Below are 13,929 nucleotides of genomic sequence, written 5' to 3' on the forward strand. Positions count from 1 at the left end.
ATGTCATTTGCCTGTGTGCATACATATGTAGAAGTATATCAGCTTGCTTCTGTACATACGCATAAGTGCCAAGCATATGTCATTTTCCTCCGTATGTACATATGTAAGGAATGAGTGTAGATACGGTTGCCGCTGAGAAGAGGATGCATGCAGACTTGAGTGCTTCAGTTGAGCTCCGTGCTCGTACGTGTACACGAGCACTTATGCACACATAAACATATAAACCTCGTCTTGTATTGCACATGTGAGTGTGAATGTAATCAGGAGAACTAAAATTGCTCTTAGCGCCTAGTTGAAAATTACCACCTAAAATCTAATGGCCTAGGGAGTTGGCAACAAGGGTCAACAAAGCTGGGCTTAACAGCCTGGATTCCCAATTAAGAGAGACACAAAGGTGACCACGTTCTGGACTGTTCCTCTCGGCACAGAAAAGCAGTGGTAGGATTTAGAGCAACTTCAGCAGTGGTGACTTCAGCAATGATGAGAGCAGGGTCAGGGCAGAGAGCCTGGTGACAGAAGTTGCATTCATCATTAGAGTTGGCCCATTCTATGTCAGGCAGTTGTGTGAGGCTGGGAAGACACAGAGAGTGGACAAGACAGACACCGTCCCTGTCCTGTAGCCCAGGAAAGACAGACACGGTCCCTGTCCTGCAGCCCAGCAAAGACAGACACAGTCCCTGTCCTGTAGCCCAGCAGAGAGACAGACACGGTCCCTGTCCTGCAGCCCAGCAAAGACAGACACAGTCCCTGTCCTGTAGCCCAGCAGAGAGACAGACACGGTCCCTGTCCTGTAGCCCAGGAAAGACAGACATGGTCCCTGTCCTGTAGCCCAGCAGAGAGACAGACACGGTCCCTGTCCTGTAGCCCAGGAAAGACAGACATGGTCCCTGTCCTGTAGCCCAGCAGGAGTCAAGCTTTAAATCATCACAAACACAAAGAACTGAGAAACAAGGCATCTGACCCCTTAGGTACCAAGAGTTAGAGGCATGATGGAAACCTTCCCCAAAATGGCATTTCAACTGAGACTGTGAGACTAATGAAGAGTTAGAAGGAAGGAGAGAAGAGAAACTATCCTATGAAGAAAATCCAAACTGTGGAAATGAAGTCTAGACTATGGCAAATTCAAGAGATAGAGGAAATCAAATGTATTAGCTCATGCATATGTGAAGTAAAAAATGTCGAGCTCATAGAAATAGCAAGGAAAATAGTCATTACAGAGACTGGGGTGACTCAGGGGTGGACATGTTGCCTAAGGATGTACAGTTATAGTCAGATAGGAAGATAAATTCAAGAGATCTGACACATACCATAGTCAATATAGCTACTGATTTTCTTTGTGTTTCTCTGTGTCTGTCTCAACCTCTCTATCTCTGTCTCTCTCTGTCTCTGTATGTCTGTGTCTCTGTGTCTCTGTGTGTCTGTGTGTGTGCGTGCATGTGTGTGTATATGTGTGTGTGGTGTTTGGGATTGAACAGTGGGCAGTGCCTATCACTGCTTTCTATTCTTGAAAAAACTGCAAAGAATGCTAAATGTTCTTGTCCCCAAAATGGTAATCTTATGCTAGTACATGTATTAACTAGCTAGATTTGACCATTTTAAGGCATGCGTTTTGTAAAAAAGGGGTGGCAATAGCTTGGAGTAGGGAAGATAGGACAAGTAAGTGAGCCAAACAGATACAGCAGATAAACGCAATAGAATTTGGTGACAGACTATATGTAGGAGGAGAGGGAAGGGAGGTGTCAAGTGATTGTTCGGTAATATTGATAAAACAGCCAGCCCTGGAGGAGAAGCAGGTTTGGAGAGGGGATGGTGGGTTTAATCCTAGGCACACATTGAATTTGAGGGACCAATGATGCAGAACTCAAGTAGCCATTAGATGTATAGGTCTTCAGGCAAGTGAGATTTGCACTGGGCATGTCCAAGTGAGTCATGAACACGGATATAACAACTTCATACAAATTAAGAAGGTCTGTGCTACCACTGAGAAAGTCAAGGAGAAGAAACTGTATAGGAACTGTCAGAAACTTAGGAGAAGAATTAGAAAAGAACAGCGTTATGGTGACCACGGAACCAGTGTGTGTCAAGAAGTAGGATGTAGCCAACTGGTCAAATTCTGCTGAGAGGTCAAGCAAATATGAAAACTGAACAGTTTCCCAACTGATGTGGTCACTTGAAGTCACCAGAGATCACAGCAAGAACCACTCGGTAAAGCTGTGGGGGCAGAATCTAGATTACAGTTCCATGTCGCATGAATAGGAAGTGGGGAGTAGGAAATGGAGACAGAACATTTAGACAGTTTGACCGTGACGGGAGGAAAACCAAGCATGGGATGACTGTGGCAGGGGAAGAGCTGTGGAATATCCACATGACGGTGATAGAGATTCACTGAGAGGAGAAGAGGCAGGCGTACAGCAAAGCAAAAGGGACCATCAATTGCGGGAGATCCTTAAGAGAAAAGTGGACTTCAAAGTGCATATGGGCACCTTCTTCTTTTTCACAAGTTGGAAGGTGTGTAGAATGGGGGGCTGGTCCAGCCTGTCTTATAGACAGGGTGTTTAGATGCCAGGGACGTTTGGGGATTCTGACTTCTGTGCTTTCCTACGAAAAAAGGGAGTAGGGCAGAGTAGGGGTAAGGACCGCCCAGGAGAGAGGTGGTCACATGACTTGAACCCCACTGTGATCTCCATCCACCCCCAGCCTCCATCTCTCAGTCTTCATCAATGTCTTTAGTGTGAGCAATCAAATTTCTCCATCTTATATAAAAATGCGACTTTTAAAAACTGATCTATAATATGCATTTTATATAACAGCTACCACTTCGAGACACATATTCTGGCACCTCCCTCCCCACCAGATTGCTACCTACCACCATTCTGCTACACAGAAATTCTGAGTCAGATTTGAAGAGTGGAAACACAGTGCAGTGGTCATTGCTGGTAATGGGTGAGAAAGCATATACTATCCCAACAGCACTCAGGGACAATCAATAGCGTCCAGAGACACAGTTTAGGGCAAGACGCTAAGGAAAAGGTAACTGGGAGTCATCTTCTCTCAGGTGGGCATTTCTTAGCACAGTGTGGGGCAGAGGGACTCTACCCCTGTGTTCCTTGCCTCCAGCAGAGACATGAAGCAAGCCAACCAATGGTGGCACATGCCTGTAATCCCAGCATTTGGGAGATAAAGGCAGAAAATCAAGAATTCAATTCATTTTCAGTTACATAGTGAGTTTGAGTCCAGCGTGAGCTACATGAGTCTTGACCTTAAAATAAAAAATAGGGGAGGGGGAGAGAAACTGAAGCAGGGAGTAGATCTTTTGTTTTCTGTCAGTATAGTCAATGGTACTAGGTCCCTTAATTTAGATTTTTATCAAATCTAGCATAACTCCATTCTACATGAATGCTGAAAAATGGTCAGGGCTGACTGATTCAATGATCATTTTTTTTAATCCTCAGTGAAATAACTGATTTGGGTAAGATATTCCCAAAACAGATTAAATCCCAGCATGGGCGAGGGAGCCAGGCACATGGCCCCATCCCTAGCTGAGAAGCTATTTGATAGCTTCGGTGAGTGGGAGAGTCAGTTTTCTCGCAGTAACCTCCCTCCAGTAGGTCGCCCACACTCCAGGGCAGCCCCCCCTCAAGAGTGGTTGGCCCACATACACAGAGCTCAGTGGAAAGAGAAATGAAAAAGAAAACTCACAGCTGAGCAGTGGGAAGATGAGAGCAGATATGGGAGGAGTTGGGGGAAGGGTGGATATGATAAAAATTCACTGCCTGAAACTCAAAGAATTGATAAAATATTAACTCAAAAGAGAAACATCAAGAAACTAAAACCATTAGGCAAAAGGTTATGAGGAAAAGGGATATTCAGAGTCTTAAAGTATCATCCAGCAGGTAACACTAACCACGAGTGAAGGAATAAAATTCTACAATTGGTCTGGCAGACACTGACTTCACTGAGTGATCAAATTAGCATGACCAATGGTGGGACCATCTGCCAATACACCTCTCCTGGAGATGTAGTGACAAGGGCATGGCATTTATCTGTGTGGTCCTCTTGCCAAAGAATTTTGACCCAAATCTAATAAGGAGGATTGTAATCAAATAGACCCAGAATGTGGAGTGCTTTACAAAACCAGGGCTGGAAAAGAAAGCTTTGCCATTAAAACCAAGAGAAAGAGAAAAGCTTGTTCCAGATTATATAAAACAAAAAGGGTGATGATCAATGATGATCAAGTGCAATCAGCCTTGATCGGACCTGAGAAAATGAACAGCAGTGGGAAACATTAGGATAGCTGAAGAAATTTGGATGTAGGTTACATATCAAGTGATTTATCGATTTAATGTTAACTTTTCAAGGCGTGATAACAGGATTGTAGTCATGTAGGGTGGGATTGTCGTCATGTGTGATGGCACTGTGGTCATGGGATAACATTCTTACGCAGAGTACAAATTGCTCAAGTACTTTTAGGTTGAGTGTCCTAGTGTCCCAAACACTCTAGCTACAGAGAACAAAAGGAGGAGGAAGAGGAGGTTGTGGGGGGAGAAGAAACAATTACTATCCAAAGCAGGCTATTTCTTAGTTACTCCACCAAAGATTTTCTTTCAGCTCTGACTTTGGATAGCTTTATGCTTATTAAGCATAAATCTCGCACCTTACCCCGCTGAATTAGATTGAAATCTCCTAAGGCATCGTGGCAGGAAGCTACTCTGCAGAGCTCTTTAGACCTAAGAGGTATTCTAATTTTGTATAGGAATACATGTAAAGCTTTTGTAAAGAGGAGCCGTGCGGTGGTGGCGCACGCCTTTAATCCCAGCACTTGGGAGGAAGAGGCAGGCGGATCTCTGTGAGTTTGAGGCCAGCGTGGTCTACAAGAGCTAGTTCCAGGACAGGAACCAAAGCTACAGTGAAACCCCATCTCGAAAAACCAAGAAAAGATTTGGTAAAGTGGGTAAATAGCCACACATTAAAAACAAAAATTTCCTGAAATTGGAAAACTTTAGGGTCCAACACGTCAAGATTGGAGGTGTCCATTTCCTTGCCTGCCAAGTGCACAGAGCTTATAAAAAGCCCTTCTAAGATGGAATTGTGCAGCCTGTGCAGCACACGGAGTGACGGAGCCTGCACAGCACGGTGATGACCTGTTAGCAGCAGTTCTCAAACGTTACTGCAATAACACGGAAGCTTGTTAAACTTCCTGACTCCAGTGTGGTCCTCAGAGATCCTGATTCAGCAGACCTGGGATGGAGCATACATCTAGATTCATTGAAGCCTCTCAACCCCCAGATTCTAGGGCAGGGCGAGCGGTCTGAAACCCACATGGAGAGGGAAGTTACTCTTGCCTAAGTCCATGCTACTCAACAGTTGCTCCATGGCCAGCATCATCACCCTGGAGTTTATTAGGAATGCAAAATCTGACTCGCTCTATCAAACATGCTTTTATAATAAGATGTCCAGGGGTTTCTCGTGCACATTAATGGCGAACACAGATCTAAAGGCAAAGCTAATTGGCCACTTTTTTGACTTGGTCACTGTCCTCAGCTCGCCACCTTTGCTGCCGCTGACACTTTTCACCTCACTTGACTCTTTGCTCCTCTGTGCTTCTGACTCCTGTGTCATCAGATCTCTTAAACGCAGGTTAATAAACAGAGCTAAGCAATTGTAGTGGTTTTCCCCTGAACTATACACACAGCAGACGAAGCATTCTGGCTTGAGCTGGACATTGAGTTGAGCTCTTCACTAGGTATGTGATTTTTTCTTCTTTTCTTTTCTCTATTTTTTTAATTGCATTGAAGCATGACATTTGCCTTAAGTTTATAGTTCAATGGCACAAACTATCGTTCATTCACACCCATGAGCACTACCCATCACCGGAGCTTTGGATACAAGGTTTTGGACAAATCACTCACTCCCTCCAAGCTTCATTTACTTATCTACAAAATATGGATGAAGTTATGTATGCCTGCAGGTTATTTGAGGCAGTAAATGAAATCATATAGAACATGACCACCACCTACAAAAGGTGTTCCTTAAATGCTAACACTCTTCTCTCTTCCCTAGTTTTATAGAAAATGTCAGCTACCAAAGTCAACTAGTGGGAACTGTGTGTGACTACGTACTTGTGTTTGCACATGTAGCGTGTGCATGTGTGTGTGTGTTTGTATGTGTATGGTGTATTCACTCATGTGTGTGCTTGTGTGTGTGTACATGTGTGTGTATACACATATATCCTAGTTTGCTTTCTGTTGCTGTGATAAAACACCATGACCAAAAGCACCTTTTTTAAAGAGGAAAAGGTTAATTTGGCTAACACATGCCAACCGTGATTCATCATGAACAAAAGCTGATGCAGGAATCAAAGGCAGGAAGAAACTGAGGTGGGGGGGCGGGGCTAAGGATGGATGATGCTTATTGGCTTGTTCCTCCTGGCTGCTGACTCTAATTTCCTATGCAACCCAAGACCAACTGCCTATCCACTTTTTAAAATAGTGTGTGTGTGTGTGTGTGTGTGAGAGAGAGAGAGAGAGAGAGAGAGAGAGAGAGAGAGAGAGAGAGAGAGAGAGAGAGAGAGAGACTAGAGTAACTGAAACTGGCATGTTCAGTTCAGCTAGAATGACTGCCAGTGAGCAGGAACCAGCCTCCACCCCTTAAGCACTGGCAAAGTGGTTGAATGAGAAATGCACCCTCCATAGCCTTGGCCATTTGAATACATGGTCGCTAGTTAGTGGTGCTGTTTGGGGAGACTTAGGGGTGTGACGTTATCGAAGGAAGCATGTCACAGAGGCAGCACTTAAAGATAGGTTGCCATTTCTAGTCTCTTCTCTCTGCTTCCTGCTTGTGGTTCAAGATGTAAGACTTCAGTTTCAGCTCTAGCTGCCACGCCCGCTTGCTGCCTCCACTCTGCCATCGTGGGCTCTAACCCCTGGAACCACAAATCCAAATAAACTCTTCTAGAAGCTGCCTTGTTTGTGGTGTTTTATCACAGCAATTAAAAAAGTAACTAACAGAAGTTGGGTTTCAGGTGTGTGTGGCCACACCCAGCTTTTGGTGCAGATTCTGGAGAGACACTCTCAGGTCCTTATGCTTTTGTGTGGATTCTGGAGAGACACACTCGGTTCCTCATGCTTTCGTGTGGATTCTGGAGAGACACACTCCGCTCCTTATGCTTTTGTGTGGATTCTGGAGAGACTCGCTCAGGTCTTCATGCTTTCGACACAAATGCTTTACCAGCTGAATCATCTCCTAGCCCTTAGGAATCTTTTTAGATATACAAAAATCTACAATTCTTGGCCATCATTGCCTGAGAATAGAGTTTATAAATAGAAGAACTCTATAAAATCTAGAGTTAGGTCTTTAAAACAAAGAGTAATTATTCAGATTTCATTGAGAAAATTGCATTTGGGGAAGCAACAACTCCTTTGATCCTAGAATACAGAAATATGCTTTGTAATTAAATATTTGTGTGACTGTGTAAAGATGCGTTGCGTGTACTTATGTTGCATTTGTTTAACTATGTAAAGGTGTGTGTTGCTGTTTCACCTTGTCTGCCTAAGGCACCTGACTGGCCTAATAAAAAGCTGAACATCCAATAGCTAGGCAGAGGAGGGGTAGGTGCCACTGGTAGACAGAAAAGGGGAGCCAGTTGGTAAACTGGGAACCAGCCCTCCAGGGCCCAATCAGCTGGTGGCTAGCCAGTCAGACAGACACAGAGGAAGCAGGGAAGCAGAATGAATAGTATGTAGATATAGTAAATGAGCCTCGGGGCAGCACACAGATTAATAAAAATGGGTTAAGTTTAAAAAAAAACTAGCCAAAAACAAGCCTAAGCTAAGGCTGAGCATTCATAATTAGTAATAACTCTGTCATGATTTGGGGACTGGAAGTCCAAGAAAGCCTGGTATAGAAATGCTTATATTGAATATTTAGGTTGTGTTATAAACAGTTTAAGAACAATCATTATCCTAATATCGACGACAATAACAAATGGTACTTTCAGCCTCGGGACTGAGTCACCTGGATGCAATATTTAAATTCCATTTATGTGTACGCTGTCTTTTAAGGAGAACGCTAAAGTGGAAATTTGGGTTGCATGCACTAAATTGAAAAGATTCGTTAACTTCAGAATTAAGCTAATCAGAGCACAGGGATGAGAGTCAGACATCCTCTTCTCGATACTCTTTATTTTACCAACAAGGACCTTGGTAAGAGGAAAGAGACACTTAGTCTCTTTCCTGCTCACAGTCACAAGATGAGCTGTTGGGGAAGGTGAGACAGGAGCCCAGGTTCCAGGAGGGTGTCCTGGTGTTCAGTTGACCTTGAAGAGCTGGCAACCTTTTAGCAGCACAGGTGATAGGGGGTGCAGGGAGGCTGGGAGCACTCTAGGGAGAGGGGTCACCAGGAGTGATGTCACCGAGCCTGGCTGTGAAACAGAATGATAATAGTTTTCAGTGTGTCCCTGGGTGAGGAGGCTGGGAAGAATCAAGATGAGGTGTCACTGTGGATGAGAACTGTTGTCTCTTGGAACACACACAATCAAAACTGTGGTGTAGGGTTTTTGGTTTGTTCGTTTTTAGTTTTGATTTTACAGTCTGCAGGGCTGTTCCATTCAAGTGTCTTCTATAACACTACTGCAATCATGAGTAGGAATCTATAGGTGATTACCAAATACCCGGGAGGTAAATGCTCTTTGCAAAGCTAAATATTTGAACTGAAGCCCAAAGTAGGAATTCTGTGTATTAGGATCCTTAAAAGTGTGATGCCTAGACCCTTGGGTTCAAATCTTTGAATCTCCATGTAAAAACCATCCACCTTTGGAAATATACACTAAGGTTTACAGTTTACTCTGTATCAGGTACTTTTCTAAATATACAGACAGGACATGACAATACTTCAACTTCTTTTTTACTTTTAAAATTATGTTTGTGTGTATGCGTCTGTGATTGGGTATGCGGATGTAAGTCAACATACCGAGGAGGTCAGAAGAGGGTGGAGTTACAGGGGGTGGTAAAAGCCAACATCAGGGTTGTGCTGAGAACTGAGGTGGGCTCAGGACAAGGACAGGCTCTTAACTACTGAGCCATTTCTTCAGCCTCCAATTACGGTTGTTTTTATTTCGTGATGTTGCAAAGGCGGCTGTTACTCTACAGGAGCTATACTGAGGATCTTTCCCTAGGCTAACAATGTTGGACAACAGCCCCGTGCCCGTGGCACTTTAAACTTGGGACAGCTTCTACTTTCCATGAGTCCTTCTGGATAGGATCCCATCATCAGCCAAGGGGTCTGCGTCATAAGTGAAATACATGGTATTGTTACTACAATGTCAGTCCCTTTGCTCTGAAAAACTGAAAGACAGAGAAGGGAAGTGCTTCGCTAGAGGTGGGTGGGAAATGCAGTTTCCAACTAGATTTTCTGTTCCTTGGTTTATGACATAATTCCGAGTCCTTGGTGTCTAGCGAGCACCCTTCCTCGTTGTAATACTATGACAGGTTGAACTATTGTTCAAAACTATTTATCTCCTCCCTTCACCTTCTGAGGAAGGATCTACTGCTCCCTCTTTGGGTGTGCTCAGCCATGTCAAATGCACAGGCCAAGGACAGCAGAAGTAACAAACAGAACATGGACTGTTCTGCAGTTGTGCGTGGCTTCTTGTATTTCTGCCCTGGGTAGCTACAAGCCCTCAGCCTGAGGTTCGGGAGGCCACAGGACAGCAGATCCACATGTCCCTGTAGGGCTGGGATGTGGAGCTGCGGTGGAGTACTTGCCTAGCATGTGTGAGGCTCCGGGTTTGATCTCTGGTAGCACACAAACATTTCCCATCTAATGGCAGTAGACTACACTGTTGGGGTAATAACCAGATTGTAAGCCTGTAATTGTATTGAGTAATGGAGAGTCAACAGCTGTGTTCTTTAAAAGTATGCATAAATCGCATTTCTATAAATTGAATCTCACTCTAAGTGTACCAAAGGACTATTTAAAGAAATGCAATCTTGAAATTTTTCATATGAAAATAATCATGGGGCTGCGAATGTACCTCAGTTGGTAGAGTACTTGTCTGTTAGGTAAGAAGGCTTGAGTTCTCTCCTTAGCTCTGCCTAAGCTGGGCATGGCGGCCCAAGCCTGGAAGCCCAGCACTCTCAACAGTAGAGCATCCACGACAAGAGTAATGTCAAATGCTTGTCATCATTCTTTATTTCAAAAGTGCTTTACCAACACATACTAATCTTCACAACATCCAAGGGAGGTAGATAAGTATTACATCACTTTCACGGATGGAGAAACTGAGGCAGAGATTAGTAAACTCTGTTGAAGAGCATAATAATATGGCACAATTGAAAGCATCTGCTGCTGTCACAGGTTCCTGGTCACCTTTCCCATGACTTCTGAGTCCCACGAACACAAAAGGTAGCAACTGTAGCATGGAAGCAAGTCACAGAAACATGGACCAAGGCTGCCTCAGGGGCTGAACGAGCCATCCTCCAAGCATCCCAGGGACAAGCATCCTTATACCTTCCACCTGAAGCCTGGGAGGGTGGAAGCTGTGGTGGGGGCAGAAGGGGCTGGAGAAACGGGGTTGGGGAGGGGAGAGGAGAAAATACAAACCGATAAGGAAGCAAGGGCAGGGAGGAGTAGGAGGACCACTTGGGAAAGAGCCCCACAGGAAGGACGGCACGCAGAAATGAAGTGCCATCCCCCTGAAAAGCTCAGGCATCCAGAAATGCTACTAAAAGGACAATTCTCAGCAATGACATTACAGAGCCACTCCTCATAGCTTTGCCAAATATAATTATCAGGTCCTTGTGACATTCCCAGGAGGCACAATCATTCCTTTCCTCTGGCCTAAACCAAGTGCTGATGTAATTGACCTGACACGGCAGAGACTGTTGACAACTCAAATGTACTCTCCTACTGTGTCATCTCTGCCTCCCAGTCTCTTCGGAAGTGAAACAAAAGAAAATGCTCTTAGAGATTGTCCTGGCAAAGCCCTTGAAACAGTCCTAAATTGTGGACCCACTGGGTAGGATGCCATCTTTGATTTTTTTTTTAAAAAAAGAAGTGTGATATTAATACATGGAGGTCACCAACCTTTTCCAGCCAGGATTTCTCTATTCAACATGGGACATAAAAAACAAAATGAAACAAAATAAGCAAAACACCTCAAATTGGTGGGTGCCAACTATCTAGAGAAAAACTGGAGGCCACCACAAAAAACAAACAAAAAACCTGCTGTAAGAGATATCAAATGAGGGGCCTTTAGTGGCAATGGGGATACTGGTGACAGAGGCAGTGCCAAATGAGTCGGGTGACCAAGGACCAGATGGAAGAGACAAGGATAAAGAGGAGAAAAGTCACGGCAGAGATATGACAGCCAAAGACCTGAGAACAAGTGCCAGTGTTTGTACCTAGGCTCCTCTACGACAAGTCGTATGTCCTAGAGGACATTTGCATCGTCCCTTCGTGTCACTCACCAGTATTCCCTCATGAGTCTAGCTCTGAACATCTCCCACTCCTAACAAAAACCATCACCAAGTCTGCCTCTACCCTTCACTCTGGTCTCCATTTCCCCACCTCCTCCTGGTCCTGACACCTCACCTAACCAAAGCCAAGCCCTCCTGCTTGTAAGCCCCAACTTCAGTCTCCTCTCCTCTCAGTTCCATCTTCTAGTTTTCCTCCTGGTGCACAGCTCTGATCTAATCTGAAAAATCCCCCTCTCCCTCACTCTTCTCTCTCCCATCTATGTGTCACTGAGTGATGTGCTCCGCATTCCAAATCACCTGCCAAAATGTCAGCTCGGAAGCCTCAATTCAAACACCACCCTTCTATGACTCCTTTCCTCGCTTTCCTTCGTTTTCCGTTATCTGAAAAAGCATTTGACGATGTGTACCAGTTAAGTCCACAGTGCGCTGGGTACCAGCCCTCCCTCCCAACGTCCATGATGTTCAACCATCTCTTAATATTTTCTCATATGTATCTGTCCCACAATTCCTGTCAAGAAATGATTATTGCATTTCCACCTCAGGTAATGACGGGCTTAAAAGCAAAATGAATTGGGATGTGCTGTGTTTGCTCATGAATGAAGATGCTTCAGCAAGCACTCTGTAACATTATCCAAGTCTTTTCATAAAACAAATCCTTGATACAGCTGCGAGAGAAAGGGTACAGAGAGCAGGTGGGGCTGTGTGTTTCAGAACCAAGACATCCTGCCTGAAGTTCCCTTTTGCTATTCACTAGCTACAGGCCTGGTGCCAGATGGGTTCTCTGAGCATCATTTCCTGACTTCATCATGGCTTTGTGGGATTAAAAATCAACAGATATATAATCGTGAACTCTGCACAAAGGGGTTCTCAATCTCAACGATGCATTATAATCACCTATAAAGGTTCCAAAAATACTGAATATCAGGCCCCACCCATTGTCAACTGACTCAGAACCTCTGGAAGGGAGACCCAGTGGGGCTAATTAATTATAAAATATTGTTTCGAGCACATAGTCAAATATTGCAGACCACTACTGCAAACTCATAAATACCATTAGCAGTACAGCAAGGGGCTTTAGGCTCCGGCTCAATTATCCTGCATTTGTTCAGTCAGGAATTAGTTCAGTGCTTTTATAGTCCAATTAAAATGCACTATGGTGTGGGGAAGTTTTTTGTTAATCTATGCTGCTGTTTGTGAGTTTAAGTCATAAATTCTTAGAAAAGCATAACTACCACATCACTGAATGCAAAAGATGCAAAGCTTCCGGAGGTCCCTTTAAGTCTGGTCATTCAGAGATGTGCTGAGCAGACCATCAGATCAGGAATAACCTGGGACTTACACAAAGAGCAGGAAGAATCTCACGCCTCACTCTGGGATGTGCATCTTAATAAGATGTTTTGATAGATCAGTAGGTGAAGCAAAGGCAACCCTCTTCATCTTACATCTGTGTTTAGACCTTTCCATCCCTGTCCTGATCCTGAAGGGGGACACAGGGAGTCGATTCCTATCCTCCACACACCATCTGAACTCGAGACTTTAAAACCTTTCATTCTCTGAAGGATCCATTTAATAAAAACTAAGAACAGAAAACCCTCATGAAAGGATCCTACTTCTAGTTCCTCGTTTCAGGATATATCTAAAATAATGGACTAATTCCTCTAAAATATTTAAAATAGATTCAATGTACAAAATTGATACCTGCTTACGTTATATGCAGTGCACAGATTGTGAGTCTGGGAGAACCTCACAAATCCTTACAGGCCCCAGGCCCCAAGTTCCAAAGCTTGGCCACATCTGGAGACAGCCCTGTGTAGACCCACGCCCTCCAGGCTGCCATGAGGTCAGCCGTATGCACACAGGGTGGCACAAGCCTAAAGAGCTGAAACCGGCTCCACACATGATATAGCTAAACTCCCTTGTTCTGTGGACAGGAAGCACCAGGTCAAGGTTTCAGGGAGTTGGCCAGAGTCACACAGCACCCTCACACAGAGTCACACTTAACACACCAGTCCTGACCACTACCACCCCCCACTCAACACAGAAAACGCTCACCTGCCTGGGCACTGAAGCATCACTCTGCGACTTCCAGCTACCACGGCCCCAATCTAAAGGAGCTAAAGGATCATTCTGCTTATTTTTTTTTTTAACATTAGGCTACAGCAGAAACCTCACAGCTCAATCAAAACACCATTTATCCATCCATATCTCCAAATATGTTGGTAACAGATCCTTACAAAGCCTAATCCTGGCTGATGTGCAACCCCAGCAGCACAGCATCACCATCAGCTAAGGCCTTGATGAACACAGCGAGAGCAGGCCCTTTCCTAAGGAGGCCAGAGACGAAAGTCAGGGCAACGACTGATGCGCAACCATTCACTCAGTAGTAAAAAGTCGGGGTGGGGGGAGGGTCTGGGCTGGGCTGGCAGCACCTTTAAAAACATACACAGTGGTACTG

This window comes from Microtus pennsylvanicus, chromosome 3 (assembly GCF_037038515.1).
Source record: "Microtus pennsylvanicus isolate mMicPen1 chromosome 3, mMicPen1.hap1, whole genome shotgun sequence".
NCBI classification, from domain to species: domain Eukaryota; kingdom Metazoa; phylum Chordata; class Mammalia; order Rodentia; family Cricetidae; genus Microtus; species Microtus pennsylvanicus.